This window comes from Eleutherodactylus coqui, chromosome 1 (assembly GCF_035609145.1).
Source record: "Eleutherodactylus coqui strain aEleCoq1 chromosome 1, aEleCoq1.hap1, whole genome shotgun sequence".
NCBI lineage: Eukaryota > Metazoa > Chordata > Amphibia > Anura > Eleutherodactylidae > Eleutherodactylus > Eleutherodactylus coqui.
This window is the reverse complement of record NC_089837.1, coordinates 12,056,265-12,082,392: the sequence shown is the minus strand read 5'-3', so window position 1 is coordinate 12,082,392 and position 26,128 is coordinate 12,056,265. Positions and strand designations below refer to the sequence as shown.

Genomic DNA, 26,128 nt, shown 5'->3' with positions numbered 1-26,128 from the left:
CCTTTCAAACATAGTGGCCTGGGAGAGATCTGCATACAGGCGTATGTCTGAGTAGGGAGATGGAAGTTGGTTCAATTTCCGGGCAGCCGCCATAAGCGCATCTTTGGTGTGATAGACATGAATTCTAGCTATTATGTCCCTTGGGGTCGAGTCGGCAATAAATTTAGGTCTGGGAAGTCTGTGCACTCTATCGATAATTAGATCTTGTGGGGGAGCTTCAGGAAGAAGTGTGCGCATAAGTTGGTTTTGGTATTTAGCAATTTCAGGTGTTGTGATAGACTCTGGGATGCCTCGAAACTTTATGTTGTTGCGTCTGTTTCTATCTTCAAGATCCGCAAGTTTTGATTTAAGTTGGGAGACTTCATCCTCTAGGTCGTAGTGGGCATCTATAAGACAGTTATGGGACTGTGTGATTTCGCCCATTTTGTTTTCTGCATGGGCCACACGTTCGCTAATTGCCTCTATTGTAGCTGTGAGAGAAGAGTTAAGCAAAGTAAAAACTGGTGTAGATAGATTCGCTTAGGGCAATTATCATGTCCTTTATACCTTTATAATTGCCTCAGAGGCAGGCTGAGCAGTGGATGGGAGAGATTAAATATATTTTCTCATAAGTGGAGCTTGGAAAGGTGAAGGGTTTAGGTCTCCATTCCTAGGTTTCTGCTTTATAGGACTGTCTGAAGGGGAGAGAGTACCCTCACCACGAGGGGATGAAGAGGACGTCATCTTGGGGGATGTTGTGAGTGAGTGCATACTCTGGCGTTTCCCCCCTGGATGCATATGTTGTGAGGGGATAGATTGGGCACTCACCCCTCCTTCTGCACCTTTGTTTGGTGAATGTCCGGCGGCTGTATTGGAGGGCGCGCTGTCACTCTCCTCTTCCTCCGATCGTGCTGCAGAGCGGTTCGGGACCCCCCTATTACTAGCGCTCGGCACTTCTGGCGCTGAGAAGAACTCCTCTAACCTCCGCGGCTGGGAGCGGGAAGGTCTGCGGCGAGACATCGCTGTCTGCAAGGGAGGCAGGGGAGACAGGAGGGCGCGTTCTATGCTGAAAGGGTCTCCAGGGAGTGCTGTGAAGTTGCGGGAAGGTGACTTTTGGACGGAGCTCCGCGCTTACACCGCCATCTTCTCTCACGGCCAGGCCACGCCCCCTGAAGGGTTCTTTCCTAAGACAATCATACAGCGGCTACATCAGCTGCGAAGCATTCACAGTCCATGGTCTACAATAAGAAACAAGTCCTAGAAAGGTACGTAGTTTAGAGACAGAAGCGGGTAACTTAATGTCCATAACAGCAGATTTACGATGCTGGGTGAGATGACGAGCTCCTGACGTGAGACAATGTCCAAGAAAAGTCACAGATGAACAACAAAACGGAAGCTTATTCTTTGACGCCTTACATCCGTTCTTCATAAGGAATTGAAGAGAAATTGAAGCTTCTATGCATGTAGCTTTGTCTGGAGCACAGAGCAAAAGGTCATCAACGTATTGTAACAAAACAGCCTGTGATTCAGGTTGACAGCCTTCCAACACTTGACCCATGAGATGTGAGAACAGGGAGGGTGATATCTGAGCTCCCTGCAGCCTCACAACCCAGGTATTGCTTGCCTATGTGTGAAAGCAAACAAATACCTACCGTCTTTTATACAGAGGGATAGAGAAATACATGGCAATGGGACTCCTGATTTCAACCTAACCTGAAGAGGTGGTACTGCTAGTTTGCCTATATCCGATGTCCCCTCACTCCAAAGGCGGGGCTGGAAACTTGTTGTAAGCATTGTTCCAGCTCCTCCTCTGACAACAAAGGTGTGCATACAGGTATAGGGGTTTCTGAAGACTGACAAAATGCAGCTAGTAAACAGATTTCTTTCTCTGCTAACTGACCCGTGACTTTAACCAACCCATCCTCCCTGAACTCTAAGAGGTGTGGATTTTCTGCAGCAAATCCACTCCTAATATGTTGAGAGGAGGTTTCATTAACCAACAATCGAGCAGTCAGAGAATAATTGGTTGTGAACTTCACTTCCATTGGCTTAGGCAAAGTAGTAACTTTTGGTATCCCATCTACTCCTACACACCAAAGACTTTGTTTACTGATGTCACTCTCTTTGAAACGTCTGCTATGTATTACACTAGTGGCTGCTCCAGTGTCTACCATGTTTCATGATAGACATCAAAGCCTTACATTCATTAGCTATCTCTTTATCTTCCATATTCCTTACTATGTTTTTGGCCATTGTCCATTCTGACTCATCCAAGGTGGCTTTCTTAGACCATCCATTACCCATGCTTCACTGGTAATCTATATGGGTTTTTAATAACCTTTTTCCTCCTTATTTGAGGAGAGGGTAACCCCATCTGAGGATATTATATCGACTCTGGCAAGAGATTCCTGTCACAAATCAGACACTTTTCCTACAGACAACATACAGTACAAGTGTTCCCACTGCGTGACTCTAAAAACTCAGGCTTCGTTTTGTAGGACCCACCTAAACCATCGGTCCCTCGTCAGCGACCAAAACACGTTACCAGTAGATTAGGGAATAGAAATGAGCGAGCACCAAAATGCTCGGGAGCTCGTTACTCGGGACGAAATTATCGCGATGCTCGAGGGTTCGTTTCGAGTAACGAACCCCATTGAAGTCAATGGGCGACTCGAGCATTTTTGTATTTCGCTGATGCTCGCTAAGGTTTCCATTTGTGAAAATCGGGGCAATTCAAGAAAGTGATGGGAACGACACAGCAACGGATAGGGCAGGCGAGGGGCTACATGTTGGGCTGCATCTCAAGTTCCCAGGTCCCACTATTAAGCCACAATAGCGGCAAGAGTGCCCCCCCCAACAACTTTTACTTCTGAAAAGCCCTCATTAGCAATGCATACCTTAGCTAAGCACCACACTACCTCCAACAAAGCACAATCACTGCCTGCATGACACAGAAGAGTGGGCCTGGTTGGCAGACATCTGCCAGGTCCTTGGAAACTTTGAGGAGTCTACCCAGATGGTGAGCGGGGATGCTGCAATCATTAGCATCACCATTCCTCTGCTATACCTCTTGAGAAGTTCCCTGCAAAGCATAAAGGCAGACGCTTTGCGCTCGGAAACGGAGGCGTGGGAAGACAGTATGTCGCTGGATAGTCAGAGCACACTCATGTCTATATCTCAGCGCGTTGAGGAGGAGGAGGAGGGGGAGGAGCATGAGGAGGAGGGGGAAGAGACAGCTTGGCCAACTGCTGAGGGTACACATGCTGCTTGCCTGTCATCCTTTCAGCGTGTATGGCCGGAGGAGGAGGAGGATCCTGAAAGTGATCTTCCTAGTGAGGACAGCCATGTGTTCCGTACAGGTACCCTGGCACACATGGCTGACTTCATGTTAGGATGCCTTTCTCGTGACCCTCGCGTTACATGCATTCTGGCCACTATGGATTACTGGGTGTACACACTGCTCGACCCACGGTATAAGGAGAACCTTTCCACTCTCATTCCCGAAGAGGAAAGGGGTTCCAGAATGATGCTATACCACAGGGCGCTGGTGGACAAACTGATGGTAAACTTCAAATAACTAAACTAAAACCGAGGGTTCCTTCGTCTATGGGACCTATCTCACAGAGTGCATCCCTCTCAACAACTAAAACAACCGAGGGTTCCTTCGTCTGTGAGACCAAATGAAAAGAAAAAGAGAAAAAAAAATTCTGCAGATACAACAAACAACCTTCACTATCGTTAAAACGCTACGGACTTCAAAGTACAAATAGACTACAGACTAGTTCCTGGGTGAGCGATTGGTGTGCATATCACGGTCAGTGGTCCGTGACGGCAAACCCGAAGCCCACACGAGCTACCGTGTAGAACTCTTAACCCAACCCGTCCGGTCACAAAACAAAGATAGTCCCTCCTGCTGCAAGACTCTCAGTGTAAAACACAACATAAATATATGCCGGTCTTACCTGGAGTTCTGTGAGTTGATCAGGCTCGGTTTGCAGCAGGACGGCTTCCCCGTGGCGTGGATCCGGGTGGACAGGGCTGCACGGCTCCGGTTTTACCGCCCCACTTTGTTGGGCGCCATTTGTGAGGGAAATTTCTGCGTACAGCACCAATCAGGCCCACCCCAATGCCCCGCTGCCGGCGGTAAAGAAGAGACACCACACATGGAGGTCTGGTATAGTTCCTCACACGGGGACATGACTGCGCACTTTATTACAGATTACATAGGATCTTATATCCTTTGGTCTCATCACTAGGAATGGGTGATGGGCTCATTGGCTCAAATTCACCACATAACCATATATGGGAAGTCCGGATTTCCGGCTGAGGCACTGATACTCATATACGTAGTTAAACAGTCGTTATCTTGATACAGCGCCTCTGGGAAAACACACGGCCTTCGTGTTCGGTTCTGTATCATCTCTGAATTTCTGGACACATGTCTCTCAGCCTTGCAAACTTTTGGAATATCTGATGTAAGGCGACATATAAGTTTTTCTCATTTTAACTTTGAATAGAACTTGCATACAGGTATAAAAGCATAAAAAACATGGCAATATATACATATACCCTCACAACCCGTCCTAGGAATAGTGAAGCTGACCGCGTACCGAGCACTCCCAAAACCGTTACAACAGTGCCCACGATCGTTTTGTCAATCTCTGACTGTCCTTCCTTCATTTGGCAGGTGCTATCCCCTAGATATGGGAAACACCGTTCTAAAGATGCCCATTGTACAAAAATAAAAATATTTTTTAAAGACTGATTTTGGTAAAATATGGTAATATCTGTTTCTAGGTATTCTCTTCATCTCCTAAGACATCTCCTGGTATTCATCTTTGCCATAGAAGAAATAAACAGAAAAGCTGACATCTTGCCTAATGTCACTCTGGGATACACGATCTATGACTCTTGTATATTAGAACATAAAGCTGTACAGAGTGCACTAAGTATATTGTCAGGGAGAGAAGAGGCCGTCCCAAACTACAGCTGTGAGGAGAAGAGCAAAGTGGTGGCTTTTATTGGACACTTGACATCTTCCTCCAGTCTGTCCATAGCAGAGATAACTGGGCTCTATGGATATCCACAGGTAATACTGAAGGACTTGCCTCATTAAAATGACTTTTTGTAAAAATGTGTGTATCAGTGTACTCTATATTTTGAACTTTATCCTCACCAGTTCTAATGGACCAAGTTAAAGTAGCTTATATGGCCTTGTATCAGAGTGCAGAAAGATGCATGGTGGATCGACTCCCATTAAAGTGTAAGAAAAACCCTTTTAAGGACCTGAGAATCCCACAACTCGCCGCCAGCTCTACAGACCACCGGAGAAGAAGAGAAACAAGTGGAATGGCAGACCATATCCCTGAGCGGCTGTGATGAGTAGCGTCCTGCTTGCTGCCTGAGACTGCACGCTTCTCTATAGCCAGTCCTGGCACCTGCACACTCTTGGTCTCGGGGAGGAGAGCCAGTGGCACCCTACACCGCCAGAGTAAAATTTGCAATCTTTCTATTGGACCCCGACATCCATAGGAGCTGCTCCATCAGAGTGGAGAAGAGGCAAGACGCTGCAGGGACTGCCATCTTTCCGCGCCAGGGGAAGAGCAGATAATATTCAGCAAGAACCCTGGCAGAGGCCTATCAAGCTGCAGAGACTGCTCGCATTCCAGTGACAACTGTAACAATAGCAAAAGATCCACCACCTCACTCCAGATGAACATGGGCTATGACAAGTTCAACCAGATGACCAACTAGGCTGAACTCCACTCCAGCTCAGACGAGAACGGACTTAGGCACGTGAGCAAATAATCTTTGGGGAAGTGCCCTTATAGGGCAATGGAGCATGGACACATGTGGCACTGGTAGGACAGGGCCCATGTTGGGTTTGTCCATAATGTTAGGGACCTAAGGTCCACTTGTGCTCAGTTGCAATGTTTTTGGCTCAATATGTTTTGGCTAAATTTTGCACCCCCCCTCCTTTTTTTATAGGCCTTCTGCAGCTACTTCTATCCCTCTCAAAGGGATTTTCGGCTGCACCAAGAATGGCATGTGGAATGCACTCTAGAGTAAGATAGATGTTTATTGGAGACAGGGGATATTAACCCCTTCCCCAGTTACTAAGCATAAAGCCCTGTAAATGTTTATATACCTTAAAAACCAATGCAAGTCTTTCATGTTGTTTCCAATATAGATGAATGTCGAACACCCGCTATTGGGGAACAATTTCAGTCGTTCCTGGTTGGATCTTAAGATCCAATTCCTTGTTTCAAACTTTCAGATTTCACCAAGTCTGAACTGTAAGTTACTATTCTATCTTTCTTTAACTAGGTCATCAAGTCAGTCCAACATTACATAATTCTCCAAATTGCTATCATAAACTCTGCTTTAAAGGGTGTCAGCTGGCTGTCTATATCCTGTCCTTATGGTCCATATCCTTTTACATAACGTATAAGGGTTTTAATTCCCTTAGAAGAGAATCATAGAACCATAGAATGGTAGAGTTGGAAGGAACTTCCCACTGCTCAGCGCAGGTTTCACTAAATCATCCCAGGGAGATATTTGTCCAGCTTTTGTTTGATCACTTCCATTGAAGGAGAGCTCACCACCTCCTGTGGCAACCTGTTCCACTCACTGATCACCCTCACTGTCAGAAAGTTTTTATCTCATATCTGATCTGTGTCTCTTCCCTTTCAGTTTCATCCCATTGCTTTTAGCCTTTGTTTGTGCAAATGAGAATAGGGCTGATCCCTCTGCACTGTGACAGCCCTTCAGATATTTGTAGACAGCTAATAAGTCTCCTCTCAGCCTTCTTTTTTGCAAGCTAAACATTCCAAGATCTTTAACCCATTCCTCATAGGACATGATTTGCAGACCGCTCACCATCTTGGTAACTCTTGTCTAAACTTGCTCCAGTTTGTCTATGTCTTTTTTTAAAATGTGTTGCCCAGAACTGGACACAGTAGTCCAGATGAGGTCTGACTAAGAAAGAGTAGAGGAGGCTATACTTCACACGATCTAGACTTAATACATCAGAATTGTGTTTGCCTTTTTGGCTGCTGCATCACATTGTTGACTCATGCTCAGTCTATGATCTATTAGTATACCCAAGTCTTTTTCACATGTGCTGATGCTTAGCCTAATTCCACCCATTCTGTATGTGTTTCCTTCATTTTTACTCGCCAGATATAGGACTTTTTGAATACTCTCCCTCTCTTCCCCAGTGTTAGCTATCCATCCTAGCTTTGTGTCATCTGCAAATTTGATCAGTTTCCCATGAATTCCCTCTTTCAGATCATTTATAAAAATGTTGAACAACACTAGACCAAGGACAGAGCTTTGTGGTACCCCACTTGATATATTCTTCCACTTGGATGTGCAGCCATTTATGACCACTCTTTGAGTATGATCACTCAGCCAGTTGCGAATCCACCTAACAGTTGCCTTGTCAATCATCACTGAATGGACAAAAGGTTTCAATAAAGACTTATGGAAAACCCTGTGAACCCTCCATGTAGCTGGCAAACCAAGTTCATAGGCGAGAGGGTTCAAGGACGAGACCCTTAATTTAACATTATTAGAAGACAGGTATACCTTCTGTCCCACCCTTTAAGGTTCAGATACTGACTGACTCCTCCCACTATGCAACTGCATATGAGCCCCCATTGCTTCCAAGTTTTTCTGTACCATTTTCCTTACTCTCTGCAGCGTATCCGTGGTGACGTCAGCTGCAGGACAGACAGATGGAGTAGGGATCGCTGTAAGGAAGCGAGGATGCTGACCGTATACACAAAAGAATGGAGATACCCCAGTGGAAGAACAAGTGCGGTGGTTTAGCGCAAAATTCGCCAACGGCAAGAACTCTGCCCACTGATGAGCCTTTTCGCTTGCATACAACCATAAATATTGCACTAAAACTTGGTTCTTCCGCTCAGTCTGACTATTAGTTTGCGGGTGGAATGCTAACGAGAAGGAAAGCGATGTTCCCAGGTTTCTGCAGAAGTCTCGCCAAAACTGTGCCGCAAACTGACCCCCCTCCCCCCCCCCCCCATTTGGAAGCAATTTATTTCTTTTACAAAAATCTTGGCAAATTCTATAGCTGAAGGTAGCTTCTTTAGCAGCAAAAAAATGTGCCATCTTAGAGAACTGGTCGACTGCCACTAAGATAGTGGTGAACTTCTGGGATTCCGGTAAATCGGTGATAAAATCTACCGATAACTGCGACTACGGACGAGAAGGTAAAGGTAACGGTCTCAGAGGATCCTCCTGAGCATGCCGACTTTTATTGCGTGCACAGACAGAGCATCCCTTAACAAATTTGCGGATCTCCTGAGACATGCCTGGCCACCAGAAGTATCTAGAACAAAGAGCCAGTGTCCCCTGAAACCCCAGATGGCCTGCAAAAACCGACGAATGATATTTTTCAATGACTAAGCTCTCTGGCACAAACCATCTACCCTCTGGCTCCTCCAAGGAGCGTCCTGCTGACAGTTTTGTAGTTGAGAGACGAAGTTAGATTCTACAGCTGCCACCACCACCCCAGCTGCCAAGATATTCTCGGGAGTCATGGTCTCACTTTCTGGTGCCCCAAAACTCTGTGACAGGGCATCCACCTTCACGTTCTTCTCTCCTGGGATATACGTCATGACAAAATTAAACCTGGCGAAAAACAACGCTCACCTGGCTTGACGAGCTGTGAGTCTTTTAGCATTGGTGAGATGTACCAGATTCTTGTGATCGGTATATACGATAATGGGGTGTCTATCTCCGTCAAGATGGTGTCGCCATTCTTCTAAAGCCCATTTGATCGCCAGTAACTTACGGTTACCCACATCGTAGTTGCATTCTGCTGAACTAAAGTTCCGCAAAAAGAATGCAAATGGACTACACCCGGATCTCTCACTGACTTCCTGATACAATACAGTTTCTGCCCCCACCTCAGACACATCTATCTCAATGAAAAAGGGTCGTCGCGCATCCGGCTGTACTAGCACCGCGGCAGTAGTAAACGCTCTTTTCAGATGACTAAAAGCCTCTAGGGCCGCAGGCGACCATTTTACCAAGTCGGCCCCCTTCCTAGTCAGATTCGTCAAGAGTTGAGTAATAACTGAGTAATTCTTAATGAATTTACGGTAAGAGTTTGCGAAACCCAAAAACTGCTGGAGAGCCTTAAGGTTGTCTGGTCTGACCCATTGGGAGATTGCTGCTACTTTATCAGACTCCATCCAAATCTCTGTGGGTGAGACCACATAACCCAGGAAAGATACTTGTTTAGTACCAAATGTACATTTCTCCAACTTGACAAAGAGTTGATACTCGCACAAATGGGTCAGAAACAACCTCAGGTGCCGCACATGTGAATCCCAGTCTGAAGAATACACCAGAATGTCACCAAGATATATGACCAGAAATCCCCCCAGGAAGTCGTGGAAAACCGCATTCCTAAAACCCTGGAACACAGCAGGGGCGTTACAGAGTACGAAGGGCATGACCAGACATTCAAAATGTCCTAACGGGATTTTGAACGCGGTCTTTCATTCATCTCCCTCTTAAATGCAAAATAAATTGTAAGCCCCCATAAGTGTAGTTTGGAAAACCAGTGGGCCCCTACCACCTGATTCAACAAGTCCGGAATCAGGGGGAGGAGCACTGGTTCTTCACTGTGATTTTATTTAAAGCCCGATAATCCACAAAAAGCCTCAATTTCCCATCCTTCTTCTCTACAAAGAAGAGACCTGCCCCGGCAGGGGACCTGAACGGCCGGATATGTCGCTTGGCCGGAGACTCTGAGATATAGGACTTAAGGGCTTCGTACTCAAGCCCCGACAAATTGAAAATGGCTCCCTTAGGGATGGGACTGTCGGGAATCAGATCAATACCACAGCCCCACTCCCTATGGGGAGGCAAAGTCTCAGACAGTTTTTTGGAGACTATGTCCTCAAAATCTGACAAATACTACGGGACCAGTTCGGTATCTGCTGAGCACATGGCTATAGTAGTTAAGTGATTATGGCAGGACAACCCCCAATGTGTCAATTGGGTGGACCAATCAAATTGGGGGTTGTGCAGTGCCAACCAGGGCATACAAAGTACCACATCAACAGACATGTTTTCCATAACCAGGAAAGACAGATTCTCAGAATGAAGAGCACCCACACTGAACTGTAGAATGGGAGTCCTCCATTGGACAACACCTGCAGAGAGGGGGGTTGAATCAATACTGATGAAGCATATGGGGGGCTTCAGCATGGAAAATTGGTTTCTCAGAGGTCTGACAAAATTTAAATTAATCAGATTGACGTCAGCACCCGAATCAATAAAGGATTGACCGGACCAAATAAAATTCCGGAAGCCAACTTGACAAAGCACCAACAACTTAGGGAATACCTGTGATCCTAGGCGATCCTCCTGACAATCGCCTAGGATCTGTAGTTTTTCTGCCGCTTCAAACTGATGTTGCCGTTGCTTCTGTGGACAGGTTGCCACCCGATGTTCATCTTCTTCACAGCAGAGGCAAAGATGGTGAGTCATCGCCGTTCCCCGGGACTTAGCTGGTCCACTTCCATAGGTTCGGCCCCAGGAGTAGGCATGGGAGAAGTGGGAGCGGGTCTGCAGGATTCCCTAGTTTTACAGGCCTGACGTTCCTTTTCTCTAGATCTCAGTCTCCTGTCAGCCTTTACTGCCAATTCCATCGCCTCATTAAGTGTTGCGGGAGCAGGATGGGAAATAATTAGATCCTTGACAGCATCAGAAAAACCCAACAAAAACACATCTTTGAGGGCACCTTTGTTCCAGGAGGTTTCCCTGTCATACTGTCTAAACTTAGAGCAATAGTCTCCAGCACACTGCTGCCCCTGACGCAGAGCCACGAGGTGAGACACTGCTAACCCCGCCTGGTCCAGCTCATCAAAAATACTTCCTAGTTCCCGAAAAAATTAATCAACAGGCTGCAGGCAAGCCAAACTCTTAAGTAAGGAGTATGCCTATGTCTGGGCCAGACCCTGCAGTAGGGACATAATCAATCCCACCTTCTGGGACTGTGGCAGCAGGAACCTGCGTCAACACCCACTGCTCTTGGGCCACCATACAACTGGTCAGGTCTGGGATCATGCCCACTAGACCCTGCAACTGACTAGCAAGGGCATTCATAGTCTCCACTGGATAGCAAACCAAAACCCATAGGGTAATTTTAAGGGCCAGTTATTATGTTACGGTATCCTACCCGATGATACGCCAGCCTGGATTGCCCTAGAACTTATTCGCAACCCCTGTCCCTGCCTACTTGCCTCCACTCCTGGTTAACCCCAGGTGGGCAACTGGGCGGCGGTCCCTGCTCTCACTAGGGACCAAGAGGGGGGACTGGTGTACCAAGATGGAACAGGGTACAATATCGACAGGAAGGGCAGATGAAGAAAACCAAAAGCAAATACAGACAGACCGAGGCAGATGGGATAACCTGAATTGGGGTGACTTACTACAAATTTGCTAACAAATCAGATCATCTACTAGCATTCAGTCTCCGAAAAAGGGCTAAAACTAACAATGTCCTCAAAATTAACACTCCTCATGCTATATCGACGTCTAAGCCTGACCGGATTTACGACACCTTACTTGAATACTACAACACACTATATAAGGCCCAAGAGGGTAGTACATCTTCCCCAGAAAGCACATTTCTGGGAGCAGTGAAACTCCCCTCCTTATCAAATGCCCAGAGGGTCCCTGAACGCTAATATATCTGAAGAAGAAATATTGAACACCATTAAAAACCTTAAGCTATGCAAGGCCCGTGGACCTGACAGTTTCACAGTCCTTTATTACAAATATATCTTAGTCCAACCATTGATAAAACTATTCCAAGAGACTCCACTGAATGAATTTCTGGACTCCGAGCTCACAGCAATCCCTAAAGAAAATAAAATTCACCTGTCCCCAAAAAGTTACAGACCTTATGCATTGCTGAACCTGGATTACAAGATGTTTAGGGCCATTCAAGCTACATGACTGAATCGCCTTCTCCCAGCCATGGTCAATAGGGGATCATGCAGGGTTTATACCTGTAAGACAAGCCCCAGACAACCCTATGTAAAGTGTTAAATATTGTGGACCATGTCTCTAGTATAACTACCCAGATAACCCTGTTAGCGTTGGACCATGAAAAACCTTTTGATACATTATTGTGGAAATATTTATTTTCGGTTTCAAAAGCCATTGAAATCCAGGGGCCCTTCCTTTCTACACTCTTCACTAGAGATGAGTAAATCTACTCGTCCGAGCTTGATGTTCGCTCGATTATTAGGGTGGTCGAGACCTACGCGGTACTCGAGTCAATTCCATTTCCTTCCCTGCATGTTTTGCGCCATTATCTAGCCAATAGACATGCAGGGCAGGCATTACAACTTCCTCATGTGATGTTCCAGCCCTAACCCACTCCCCTGCAGTGAGTAGCTGGTGAGATCAAGTGACCAAGTATTTAAAGCGGGGTCGCCTCAGACACACACTGGCAGAGATTAGGGAGAGTGCTGTTCCTGCTGTTCCTGCTATAGGGAGAGTGTTAAGCTACTGTTAGCGTCTTCAAAAACCCCAACGGTTCTTCTTAGGGCCACATCTGACCGTGTGCATTACTGTTGTGGCTGCTGGGAGCAGTTTTGCACAATTTTTTTTTTTTTTTCATCTTGGGATGTGCAGGTTATAGCATTCTCAGTCTGCAGTCAATTATACAGAGTATAGGGGCAGTACTGGTGAGGCAGGGACAGTGGTAGTGTAGAATCCTGTCAACAAGTACCCCAACAGTAGTTGTTTACTGCAGTGTGCGTTACATAACCGCTGTCAGCCTCCAACTGCAGGCCAATAATTGCCTAATTTTTTACACTGCTCTGTGCGTCCCGTCAACTTCACGCACAGCGTACGGCCACAGCCGCTGATAGAGGGAAAGACATATACACGCTATCTAGGCTGTTTGCTTTTTCAAAAAAAACCAAACTCCTTCTTAGGGCTACCTGTGACCGTGTGCATTTTACTGCGTGGCCGCTGGGAGTTGTAGTGTCTCACTATTAGCCAGCTAGGCCTTTTTGCGGCCTAGCGTATAATTTTTCGCTGACTGCAGTGTGCGTAACATAACCGCTGTCAGCCTCCAACTGCACGCCAATAATTGCATAATTATTCAGACCGCTCTGTGTCTGCTCTATTCGTAATTCACCATGCTGAGGGGTAGGGGTAGGCCTAGAGGACGTGGACGTGGACGCGGGCGAGGATGCGGAGGTCCAAGTGAGGGTGTGGGCAGAGGCCGATTTCCTGGTCCAGGTGAATCGCAGCCGGCTGCTGCGGGATTAAGAGACAGGCAAGTTTCTGGGGTCCCCAGCTTCATATCACAATTTTTGGGTCCCCATGGAAGACCTTTATTACAAAATGAGCAGTGTGAGCAGGTCCTGTCATGGATGGCAGAAAATGCATCCAGCAATGTATCGACCACCCTGTCTTCTATGCCGTCCACTGCTGCAATTCTGAATCCTCTCGCTGCTGTTCCTCCTTCTTCCCAGCCTCCTCACTCCATGAAAATGACACATTCTGATGAGCAGACAGACTCCCAGGAACTGTTCTCGGGCCCCTCTGTGGATTGGGAAAGCATGGTTCCTCTCTCACCTGAGGAGTTTGTCGTGACCGATGCCCAACCTTTGGAAAGTTCCCGGGGTCCGGGTGATGAGGCTGGGGACTTCCGGCAACTGTCTCAAGAGCTTTCAGTGGGTGAGGAGGTCGATGATGATGAGACACAGTTGTCTATCTGTGAGGTAGTAGTAAGGGCAGTAAGTCTGAGGGAGGAGCGCACAGAGGATTCGGAGGAAGAGCCGCTGGACGATGAGGTGACTGACCCCACCTGGTTCACTAAGCCAACTGAGGAGAGGTCTTCAGAGGGGGAGGCAAGTGCAGCAGAAGGACAGGTTGGAAGAGGCAGATGGGTGGGCAGGGGTAGAGGCAGGGCTAGAGCGAAGACTCCCCCAACTGTTTCCCAAAGCACACCCTCGTGCCAAACCACTGTGCCTAGGTCTTCAAAGGTGTGGATGTTGTTCAGTGAGAGCACGGATGACCGACGAACAGTGGTGTGCAACCTTTGTTGCGCCAAGATCAGCCGGGGAGCCACCAGTACCAGCCTCACCACCAACAGCATGCGCAGGCATATGATGGCCAAGCACCCCACAAGGTGGGACGAAGGCCGTTCACCGCCTCTGGGTCGCAGGGTCGTGCGGGGGGATTGGGCAGCATGTAACCCAGGAGAAGAGGCAACAGTGTGTCCCAAAGGCAGTGATTGTGCTTGGTTGGAGGTAGTGTGGTGCTTAGCTAAGGTGTGCCTTGCTAATGAGGGTTTGTCCAAAGTAAAAATTGTTAGAGGGGGGGGGGCACTCTTGCCGCTATTGTGGCTTAATAGTGGGACCTGGGAACTTGAGATGCAGCCCAACATGTAGCCTCTCGCCTGCCCTATCCGTTTCTGTGTCGTTCCCATCACTTTCGTGAATTTCCCAGATTTTCACGAATGAAAACCTTAGCGAGCATCGGCGATATACAAAAATGCTCGAGTCGCCCATTGACTTCAATGGGGTTCGTTACTCGAAACGAACCCTCGAGCATCGCGGGAAGTTCGACTCGAGTAACGAGCACTCGAGCATTTTGTTGCTCGCTCATCTCTAATTTAACGCTTTGTTAAATGCTGCTTCTATCAAATCTATAGGGTATCCTTTATTATTAAAGTGGTATTTTAATGTTTTAGATTGGGATTTATACATCTCTAATGTCGAGCAGTTCCTCCAAATCCTTTTGAATTGTCCAAATGGTATGTTAATTTTCCAGTCTTTTTGTGACAGCTGGAAAAATTTAAAAAACTATTGCAATCGGTCGGTTTAAAATGCGTCAGGGTCTGAATATTTCCTTCCGCCTCTGATATCACTAGATCCAAAAATACTACCTCAGTTTTACTAAAATTCTTTTCAAATGCTAAATTAAAATTATTCTTATTAATACCTATAAAAAACATATTTAAATCATCCATGTAACCTTCCCATACCAGTAAAATGTCGTATATAAATCGTTGATAAAAGGTAATTGGCTCATCATGAAATAATAATCTCTCGAAATACCCCATAAAAAGATTCGCGTAACTCGGGACTAATTTCATCCCCATCGCCGTCCCGCTGCTCTGTAAATAAAACATCCCATTATATGTAAAATAATTATTCTTTAAAATAAAATTTATAGCCTCCAATATAAAATTCCTTTGTTTTGGTGGCATTAAGGGATCATTATCGAGGTAAAAAGCAATGGCCTCAATGCCTAATTCATGTAGGATGCTCGAATATAACGAGCACAGATCAAAAGTGCCCCATATAGAGGTCTCCTTCCATGTTATATTCTTTAAAAGAGTTAAAACGTGTCTTTTACGTATGATGGCAGATGGACCACATATCACTGTAGATGTATGTCTATATATTCCGATTGGTTATGGAATCTATCCCAGATATGATCGGCCGCCCGGGGGTTCTGAAATATTATGTGCCTTTGGTAAGAAATAGAAATAATGTGTTTCTGGATTGTGATTACAGATAAATTTTGATTCTTCCAGAGATATACACTTATTGTCCACTGCTATTTCTATCATTTTAAACAATCCTGTAGAGATTTTCTCTATTGCATCACAACGTAAGCTTATGTAATAATTAGTATCGCTCAGGATTCTCAGAGCTTCCTTATCATAATAATCTCTTTCCATCATTACTACTCCCCCTCCCCCCCCCTTTTATCCGCTTTTTTAATAATAATATCCTTATTCTTAGATAGACTCTTGATGGTAAATTTCTCCTCCTTACTGATATTAGATGAACTATATTGCTTGGTATTGCACATCAGGGAAAAGTCATCAAGAACACTTTGGTAGAACGTTTATATATTTTCCTTTACTTTCTACGGGGTAAAAGCGACTGGGTGGTTTTAGTCCCGTTGGGATTGGATCCTGTAGATCAAACAAATCCTTTACATCGCTAACAGATGAATGTCTGTCAGCATGTAAACAGAAGTGTCTACGTAGCGTGAGATTTCTCACAAACGAATTTAAATCAATAAATAAATCATAGAGATCCGCTTTGTTGGAAGGACAAAAGGATAAACCCTTTGCTAACACCTCAGATTCCTTACTTAATAGGATATGTTGTGATATATTAAAAATGCCCATCTTGCGTGCCTCTGTATTGTTGATTTCTTTTAACTGCTTGTCTTGGTCATTGACATTTTTATGGAGGCGCTTGCCCCCCCCCCCTTTTTCCTCTTCTTCTTGGGGCTGTTCGCAACAAAGGAACAAGTGGGTCTATTGTTTGTACTATCTGAGATGGACGTGTATTGTTCGTTTCTGTCCGTTTTCTCATCAGATCCAATTAATCTGGATCTGATGGACTGAGCCCTAAAAAACTGAGGGGGGGGGGGGGGAATCTGCCATAGGGGAACAAAGTAAATGTTTTTCCACAGGGTGCATAGTGGTCTTAATTGGAGAAAAGAAAGACACTCTTTCCTTTTTCCTTAATTCCTCTTTATCAGGCATATCACTACCCACAGCTTCCAAGTCAGAATTCTGTTTATCCATGTTAATGGGGGAAAAATCTATTAATAAGGGGGCTAGGGGATTAGATTGAATTTTGGATAATACGTTCTGTTTGGGGGCCATATTGAAGGGTCCAAGTTTCAAATTCTTCTTGTTTATATGTTTCTTCATCTCTGCTAATATTGTAATCAAGTTCCCTTTTTCTATCGGAGCCCACTCTGTTAATTTTTAATCTATTTTGCATCTTCTACTGGTACTCGCTTTATCTGGATTATCTTTGGGATCTATTCTATTTGATTGCGTATTTAGAGAGTCTATCTCAGTTTTCGATTGTGTGTTCTGAACTAGTTCTTCCATTCCTCACCCGATTTTGATTAACAAACACTTTAGTGGTTCCTGACCATATTTGATCTTTATGATGTATATTCTTTGATTTGGGGATTTGTGACCTACTGCTGGGTGTTGGACACATTTTCCAATATTATTTTGGACAAAATCATAGATAAAAGGAAAAAGTTAATGATATCTCTACTACAGAAAGTTGCTTTCATAGCAGAATTTGGCAATGTAATCGATTTTGAATATGCTTTAAGGTACACGAATATAGAAGAAATTAATATCTTATTTCGGAAATTTGGGAAGATTAAAAGAGATCTGGGAGATTTTCAACAAAAAAACTTTTTTTCTTGGGAATACAAGAAATACAAGACTTTACTGGGAAGGTCCACTTAACCACGGACACCTGGACAATTACTGGTGGGCACAGCCACTATATCTTCCTGACGGCACATTGGGTGAATTTGGTGGAGGCTGGGACCAAGTCAGAGCCTGGGACCGCTCATGTCCTACCCACACCCAGAATAGCGGGTCCTATCTCTGTGCTGGTATCTGCGGCGTTTTATGCCACCTCCTCCAAACACTCCCCCTCCTCCTCCTCCGCCACCTCTACCTCTCAATTAAGAAGTGTGAGCACAGAAGTCGGTATCGCGCGGCAGCACAGCGGTGGGCAAGTGTCAGCAAGCCGTGCTGTAACTAATCAGCTTAGGTGACAAGAGGCACATGGCCCCCGAGCTGTTGCAGGGTCTGACTGAGCAGACCGAGCTCTGGCTTTCGCCACTGAGCCTCCAACCGGGCATGGTCATGTGTGACAACAGCCGTAACCTGGTGGTGGCTCTGCAGCTCGGAGAGCCTCACACATGTGCCATGCCTGGCCCACGTCTTCAATCTGGTGGTTCCTGAAAAGCTACCCCCACTTGTCTGACCTGCTCGGCAAGGTGCGCTGCGTCTGCGGACGTTTCCTCAAGTCCACCACGGACGCTGCCACCCTGAGGACCCTGCAACATCGGTTTCAGCTGCTAGAGCACCGATTGCTGTGCGACGTGCCCACACGCTAGAATTCTACGCTGCACATGTTGGACAGGCTGTACGAGAACAGTAGAGCAATAGTGAAATACCAGCTGCAACATGGGCGGCGGAGTGGTAGTCAGCCTCCCCAATTCTTTAATGAGGAGTGGCATGGATGGCAGATATCTGCCAGGTCCTTGGAAAGTTTGAGGAGTCAACGCAGATGCGGCAATCATTAGCGACACCATCCCGCTGCTTTGCCTGCTGAGAAGTTCGCTGCAAAGCATAAAGGCCAACGCTTTGCGGTTGGAACAGGAGACGGGGATGACAGTATGTCGCTTGACAGCCAGACCACCCTCATGTCTATATCTCAGCGCGTTTTGGTGGAGGAGGAGGAGGGGGAAGAGACAGCTGGGCACACTGCAGAGGGTACCCATGCTGCTTGCCTCTCATCTGTTCAGCGTGTATGGGCTGAAGAGGAGGAGGAGGATCCTGAAAGTAATCTTCCTAGTGAGGACAGCGACGTGTTGTGTACCCCAGCGTTAGATGCATTCTGGCCAACACGGATTACTTCTCAACCCACGATATAAGGAGAACCTTTCCACTCTCATTCCTGAAGAGGAAAGGGGTACGAGAGTGATGCAATACCACAGGGCCCTGGTGGAAAAAGTGATGCTAAAGTTCCCACCTGACAGCGTTAGTGGCAGAAGACGCAGTTCCGAGTACCAAGTAACAGGGGAGGCGCAGGAATCAGGCAGCATGTCCAGCGCAGGCAGGGGAACACTGTCCAAGGCCTTTGCTAGCTTTATGGCTCCCCAGCAAGACTGTGTCCCCACTCCCCAGTCAAGGCTAAGTCGGAGGGAGCACTGTAAAAAGATGGTGAGGGAGTGCGTAGTTGATCGCACCACCATCCTCCGTGATGCTCCATACAACTATTGGGTGTCAAAGCTGGACACGTGGCATGAACTTGCACTGTACGCCCCCAGGAGGTGCTGGCCTGCCCTGCTGCTAGCGTCTTGTCAGAGCGGGTGTTTAGTGCAGCTGGGGGAATCATCACAGATAAGCGTACCCATCTGTCAACTGCCAGTGCCGACATGCCTATACTCATAAAGATGAACAAAGGCTGGATTTCCCCAGACTTCTCTTCTCCAGCAGCATAAGCTAAAGATTCTTTTTGCTGCAACAGGAGAAAAAAGCATTTTAACCGGAAAAAAAGGAGGAATTAGCTTTGTCAATCGCTCTTGGATATTATTACTCCTCCTCCTTCTACTCCTACTCCTACAACAGCATGTCATCACGCTGAACTGCCAATTTTTCTGCGGCCCAAAAGTCTCTGCTTATAATTTTTTTACAATTTTTCAAAATTTCAAAAGTATTGATACTTTAACAGAAACCAATTTTTTTCACAGGGCTGCCTCCAGGCTCTTTAAAAAGTGTTTCTGGGTTTCACCTGCCCCTGCGGTTGAGCAATTTTTCAGGTGTACAATTGTACTCTTGGTACACCAATTTTTCTGGTCCTCGCCTATACTGTTATCTAACTAATTGTTTCAGCCTTCGCCTACACTCATGGTACACCAATGTTTCAGGGGTTCGCCTATACTCTTGCTACAGAAATGATACTGGTGTCCGCCCATACTTTTACTACAGAAATGTTACTGGGGTCTACCTATACTTTTGCTACAGAAATGTTACAGGGGTCTGCCCATGCTGTGGGTGCACAAAGACTTCCCATCGCAGTGTTTTACCTATCTGGCACAACTACACAGACTGACTAGGGCAGATGTGGGCCGAGGCCAAGGCCTATACCTTTGCTACAGAAATGTTACTGGGCTCTGCCTATACCTTTGCTACAGGAATTTTACAGGGGTCTGCCTATACCTTTGCTACAGAAATGTTACTGGGGTCCGCCTATACTTTTACTACAGAAATGTTACTGGGGTCTGCCTATACCTTTGCTACAGGAATGTTACAGGGGTCTGCCTATACTTCTGCTACAGAAATGCTAAAGGGGTCTGCCTATACTGTGGGTGCACAAAGGCTTCCCATTGCAGTGTTTTACCTCTCTGGCATAAATACACTGACTGACTAAGGCAGATGTGGGCCGAGGCCAAGGTCCTTTGCGGGGTGAAACTTCCCCATGTTTGGGCACTCTGATATCTTCCTGTGTAATACCATCTTTGTGCACTGACAGCATAGGTGAGTCCAAGGAACTCAAAGACTTCCCCTTGCAGTGTTGAGCTATCTGACACCTACACAGAACGAGTTTTGTAGGGACTCATGGATTTCCCATTGCTATGTAACTCAGGGCACCTTGGGTCACACAAGGTGGAGGCTGGGACCGAGCCTGACCCAGGGCCCGCTCACATACTTCCCACACAGACTATTGCGTGTCCCGGTCATGGTTTCTTGGCCTTGTAATGCCACCTCCTCCTCCTGCTTGGGGTCTGAGGATCAGCACTGGGCAGCATGTATTTTCTCTCATGCTACCACAGTTATCTGAGACACTGGTTTGGGCCAAACAAAAAAAATGTTACTGCACTAATGAGACGTTCACTGCTTTCTTGCATCGGAGTCCGCTTTATACCCACGATTGCTGAGAGTGTGGGCAGAGGCCTATGTCATGGGGGAAATGCAACTGCGCCAGGTTTGACCCGTGGAACTTCTTTCTGGTTCATCCAGTCTTTGGAGCGATGAAAGGAACCGTAACTGATTTAATGAGACTTTCAGAGCTGTACTAGCATTAGAGTCCGCTTTATGCGCACGATTGCTGAGGGTTTGGGCAGAGGCCTATATCTTGGAAAAATGCATCTGCGCTAGGTTTGGCTCGTGGAACTTCTTCCTGGTTCATCCAGTATTTGGAGCGATGAAAGCAACCGTTACTGATTTAATGAGACCTTCACAGCTGTACTAGCATCGGAGTCCGCTTTATGCCCACGATTGCTGAGGGTGTGGGCTGAGGCCTATGTCCTTGGGGAAATGCAACTGTGCCAGGTTTGGCCCGTGGAAATTCTTCCTGGTTCATCCAGTCTTTGGAGCAATGAAAGCAACAGCAACTAATTTAATGAGACCTTTACAGCTGTACTAGCATTGGAGTCTGCTTTATGCCCACGATTGCTGAGGGTGTGGGCAGAGTCGAGGTCCTGGGGGAAATGCAACTGCGCCAGGTTGGGCCTGTGGAACTTCTTCCTGGTTCATCAAGTCTTTGGAGCGATGAAAGCAACCGTAACTGATTTAATGAGACCTTCACAGCTGTACTAGCATCGGAGTCTGCTTTATGCCCACGATTGCTGAGGGTGTGGGCAGAGGCCGAGGTCCTGGGCGGAGTGAAAGTCTGCCATGTTTGGGCACTGTAATTGCTTCATGTTTAATACTTTCCTTGGGTTTCATGGGCTTGCCTATGCTGTGAGTGCACAGATTTCCCATTGAGGTGTTTTAGCTATCTGGCACAAATACACTGAATGACTTGGGTAGGGCACAAACGGTTTTCCTAGCACATCGTTCAGCTATCTGACACCTACACAGAATGAATAGTGTGGGGATACATGGATTTCCAATTGCTATGTAACTCATGGCACCTTGGGTCACACAAGGTGGAGGCTGAAACGTTAATCTTTTATCAATTCTCAGCAGCATTGTGGGCTATCACCTACACTTTCCAAGAGGGTTGCTGCCTGGCTCTGTCAACCCTCTGCAGTGTGTGCCTCTGGTTCCTCCTCATCCAGTACGCACTTATAAATAGACATGAGGGTGGTGTGGCTATGAAGTGAGCATGTGGCATGAGGGCAGCTGAACGCTGCGCAGGGGAACTTTTGTGTGCGCTGTGGACGCAGGGTCGTAAGGGGGGTTGGACAGCAATGCCAGCATGTAACCCAGGAGAAGAGGCAGCAGTGTCACCTGCAAGCAGGTAGTTGCAGGTAGTGTGGTGCTTGGCTAAGATGTGCCAGCACGTGTGCCTTGCTAATGAGTGTTTGTCTGAAGTAAATTGTTAGGGGGGTGACGCCAGACTCTTGCTCCCATTTTGGCTTAATAGTGGGACCTGGTAGGCTCAGATTCAGCCATGCATGCTGCCCCTGCCCTTCCCTATCCATTTCTGTGGTGTTTCCATGACTTTCTGATGTTTTCTGGTGTATCACAAGTCATGACCTATGCAGAGCATCGGTCACATACAAAAATGCTCCAGTCGCCCATTGACTTCAATGGGGTTCGTTAATCGAAACAAGCTCTCGAGCATCATGGAAAGTTTGACTTGAGTACTGAGCACCCGAGCATTGTGGTGCTCGCTCATCTTTAATCATAAACACCAGAATTTTCTGCAAGTTGAATAGATAGACTTAGTAGTTCATGCAAAGCTTTAGTCACTGATCCATCTGGATGGGGATGTAGGTGCCGCATGAATCCCCAATCATCTTGCAGACTCCTCCTTTTTCTGCTATTAGCATGTCCAGAGCAAGTCGGTTCTGAAAGGCCATTGAGGATGTTGGTTCTAGTTGTTCCACTAATCCTTGTATGACATCTCTGGTGTAGTTTACAAATCTCTGTTGATTATAATTTATATAATTAATCCAATCAATATTTTTATTAATTGTGCACCAAGGACAAAAGAATGATTCGATTCCTCCTGTAATCTGGTTTCTGGCTTTAAACTCATTTTGCACTTCCCTGGGTACCCCTATTTCATCAATATGAATACCTACATTAAAAGATCCGCCAGGGAGATTACATCGCAGTCTATTCAGAGATTATTTATGTCCTGGTGGGGGTGTGATTGTGTGTCCTGTCCACCCAGCTGCGACCAGCTGGAAAGGGAGGAGTACCTTTGTAGGTGCGCACTTACCTTTTCAAAATTTGGGCAGGGTTGCACGCATGCTACCATCACCACAAATTCACCAGACATCTGAACCAATCAGAATCTCATAAGGACTGAGACCTGTCTGTTTGGTGGGTGTGTGTCTTATTGACAAGAGAGACAAGGAAAGACACTTAGGCCGAGGTTTACTCAATTCGGTCATTACTTTTAAAAGTTTATCTTATTTTTTTTCTGGTCCCATTTAGCCTCTCTACTCTCCCACTGATTTGAGGATGGTAGGGTGTGTAGAATGCCTGTTCTTGGCCTGAGATCCCTGCCATCTCAGTAAAGTGAGTACTACGGTCACTCTCAATGGTTTCTGGGACACCAGACCTACAGACCACATCAGAAAGAAGCTTTTTGCCTGTTTTTCTTGGCATTAGCTGCAGAAACAGGGTAAGTCTCCATCCAGAGAAAAGAGCAATACATACAAGGACGTATTGAAAACGGTCCAGATTTGAGGAAGTTGTATGTAGTCAATCTGCAACCTCTGGAAGGGGTACAAGGGCCTAGGAGTGTGTTTAGAGTGGGTTTTGATAATTTTACCTGGGTTGGACAGTGCACAAGTTATACGTCCCTGAGTATAAGAGACAGCAACTACCGAAAAAACGGACGCATACCAATACATGGAAACAAGATCACACATTGCAGTTTTAGAGTCATACATGAGGTCATGTGTTATGGAGGCTAGCACTGGAAACAAGGCTCTTGGAAGACAAGGCTTCTCGTGAAGTGTCCACATGCCACTGGAATCTGAAGTGGCTCATTTTACTTACCAACCTGACACTTCATGGAAAGATGCTTGTTTCTGAAAAAACAAAAGAAGATACTGTGAGACATTTAGCGACGGTGACATGTCGTCTTCTTCTTGGCAGGTGGCCAGAACTGCTGGTGTGAAGGGCAGAAGGGCTGCTTCTTTGGTTGCTTCGTCTGCTAAGGCATATCTAGAGTCCGTTTAAATGTTAACTGTCTTGTGCCAGTGTATAGGCATGAGTAAGTGCCTGCAGTTCGGCTTGTTGGGCTAAGATGTTTGCAAGTAATGATTGCTGAAGATGGACAAGGGTCTGTGTGGTGACCGCATATTCAGTGTGAAATTGTCCATCTACAGCCTACCTGGAGCCATCACTAAATAAGGTTAGGTTGGGACTAAGTAGTGAAGTATCCTTGACAGAATCAAACCCACAAGTTTCCATCTGCATGAGCTGGGCGCAGTTGTGGGGTTCTTCTTGAGTCGTTTGGTCAGTGTCATCCTGTTCCAATGCCTGTGCTGTACATGCTGCCTGATCTCCGCGCCTCCCCTGCTACCTGGCCCTCGGAACTGCGCCTTTTGCCACTAGCGCTGTCGGATGGGAATTTTACCATCAGCTTGTCCGCCAGGGTCCTGTGGTATAGCATCACTCTCGAACCCCTTTCCTCTTCGGGTATGAGAGTGGAAAGGTTCTCCTTATACCGTGGGTCGAGCAGTGTGTACACCCAGTAATCCGTAGTGGCCAGAATGCGTGTATCGCGAGGGTCACGAGAAAGGCATCCTAACATGAAGTCAGCCATGTGTGCTAGGGTACCTGTATGCAACACCTGGCTGTCCTTACTAGGAAGATCACTTTCAGGATCCTCCTCCTCATCATCCTCCTCCTCCTCCTCCTCATACCATATACTCTGAAAGGATGACAGGCAAGCAGCATGGGTACCCTCAGCTGTAGGCCAAGCTGTCTCTTCCCCCTCCCCCTCATCCTCCTCATGCTTCTCCTCCTCCTCAACGCGCTGAGATATAGACAGGAGGGTGCTCTGACTATCCAGCGACATACTTTTTTCCCCCGGCTCTGTTTCCGAGCGCAAAGCGTCTGCCTTTATGCTTTGCAGGGAACTTCTCAAGAGGCATAGCAGAGGAATGGTGACGCTAATGATTGCAGCATCCCCGCTCACTATCTGGGTAGACTCCTTAAAGTTTCCAAGGACCTGGCAGATGGCTGCCAACCAGGCCCACTCTTCTGTAAAGAATTGAGGAGGCTGACTTCCACTGCGCCGCCCATGTTGGAGTTGGTATTTCACTATAGCTCTACGCTGCTCATAGAGCCTGACCAACATGTGGAGCGTAGAGTTCCACCGTGTGGGCACGTCGCACAGCAGTCGGTGCACTGGCTGATGAATCCGATGTTGCAGGGTGCGCAGGGTGGCAGCTGCGGAAATGTGCGCAGAGCCGGCACACCTTTCCGAGCAGGTCTGACAAGCGTGGGTAGCTTTCCAGAAAGCGCTGAACCACCAAATTAAAGACGTGGGCCAGGCATGGCACGTGCGTGAGGCTGCCGAGCTGCAGAGCCGCCACCAGGTTACGGCCGTTGTCACACACGACCATGCGCGGTTGGAGACTCAGCGGCGCAAGCCAGCGGTCGGTCTGCTCTGTCAGACCCTGCAGCAGTTCGTGGGCCGTGTGACTCTTCTCTCCTAAGCTGAGTAGTTTCAGCACGGCCTGCTGACGCTTGCCCACCGCTGTGCTGCCACGCCGCGCGACACCGACTGCTGGCGACGTGCTGCTGCTGACACATCTTCATTGCGAGTCAGAGGTTGAGTTGGAGGAGGAAGAGGAGGGTGGTTTAGTGGAGGAAGCATACACCGCTGCAGATACCAGCACCGAGCTGGGGCCCGCAATTCTGGGGGTGGGTAGGATGTAAGCGGTCCCAGGCTGTGACTCTGTCCCAGCCTCCACTAAATTCACCCAATGTGCCGTCAGGGAGATATAGTGGCCCTGCCCACCTGTGCTTGTCCACGTGTCCGTTGTTAAGTGGACCTTGGCAGTAACCGCGTTGGTGAGGGCGCGTACAATGTTGCGGGAGACGTGGTCGTGCAGGACTGGGACGGCACATCGGGAAAAGTAGTGGCGACTGGGAACTGAGTAGCGCGGGGCCGCCGCCGCCGCCATCATGTGTTTGAAAGCCTCCGTTTCCACAACAGTATCTCCAGGCTGATCAATTTGGCAATGTGCACGTTTAACGCTTGAGCGTGCGGGTGCGTGGCGGCGTACTTGCGCTTGCGCTCAAACACTTGCGCTAGCAACGGCTGGACGGTGCACTGACAGACATTGCTGGATGGGGCCGAGGACAGCGGAGGTGAGGGTGTGGGTGCAGGCCAGGAGACGGTAGTGCCTGTGTCCTGAGAGGTGGGTTGGATCTCGGTGGCAGGTTGGGGCACAGGGGGAGAGGCAGTGGTGCAAACCGGAGGCGCTGAAGGGCCTTCGTCCCACCTTGTGGGGTGCTAGGCCATCATATGCCTGCACATGCTGGTGGTGGTGAGGCTGGTGGTGGTGGCTCCCCAGTTGATCTTGACGCAACAAAGGTTGCACACCACTGTTTGTCGGTCGTCTGCACTCTCAGTGAAAAACTGTCAGA

The 26,128-nt window shown here is 47.2% G+C and overlaps 1 pseudogene; it reads left to right on the top strand.

The window, feature by feature from the left end:
- Positions 1 to 1,212: 1,212 nt before the first annotated feature.
- The window catches only part of LOC136611073 (vomeronasal type-2 receptor 26-like), a 99,194-nt pseudogene continuing 74,278 nt past the window's right edge, over positions 1,213 to 26,128 (top strand).